A 744-nucleotide genomic window follows, 5' to 3' on the forward strand; every position below is an offset into this window, starting at 1 on the left:
GTGTGCAGCTAGGTTATGTAGATACCGTTCCAAGGAATGGAATAGTTTAGCTCCAATATAAATTTCCACATGCTCAGCAGCCTTTGTTACCAGGTTGCGCCCGTGGAGCAGCTACCATTAAACACACAGCTAGCTGCCACTTCATCTCAGCTCCAACATGTATTGAAAGCAACCTCTCCCAAAAGCACTTGCGAATCGTCTCTCCCTCCACGCGTAAGCTTTAGGCTCCCCGCAGCCTGCTCAGCCATAGCCAGCGATACCCCAAACGGCGCCTGGCTCATTTTCCCCACACAGGCATTTTCTGCTGTTGTGTCACTGACCACAGACCTTGCTAGACAATAAGCAGGTATTAACATTCCCCGGGCTTTATTTTGCAACCCAGCCGGGACAAGACCCGTAATTTCTTGATTTGTTAGCACACCAGGAACAAGAGGATGCCAGACTTTTGCTGACAAATGACTTTTTACACCTACCACAGCTACCAAAACCAATTTTCCCAGTCTCAGTCCAGTATTAGACAGATGCATGATGCACTGCTTACAGCGTCACTCCCTGCTTTTTATTTTCATGTTAGCTGTTTGATTTGCTTCGTATTTTTTTTAAGTTCGGAAACCTTATTAAAGTTGTTATGGAAAAAATAAATTTATTATTCAACATACTCATTTCTTTTTTTTTTTTTTTCAAAATGGAATGATCCTCTTTTCTTTTCTTTTCTTTTCTTTTCTTTTCTTTTCTTTTCTTTTC

This window comes from Oxyura jamaicensis, chromosome 10, assembly GCF_011077185.1.
Source record: "Oxyura jamaicensis isolate SHBP4307 breed ruddy duck chromosome 10, BPBGC_Ojam_1.0, whole genome shotgun sequence".
Taxonomy (NCBI): domain Eukaryota; kingdom Metazoa; phylum Chordata; class Aves; order Anseriformes; family Anatidae; genus Oxyura; species Oxyura jamaicensis.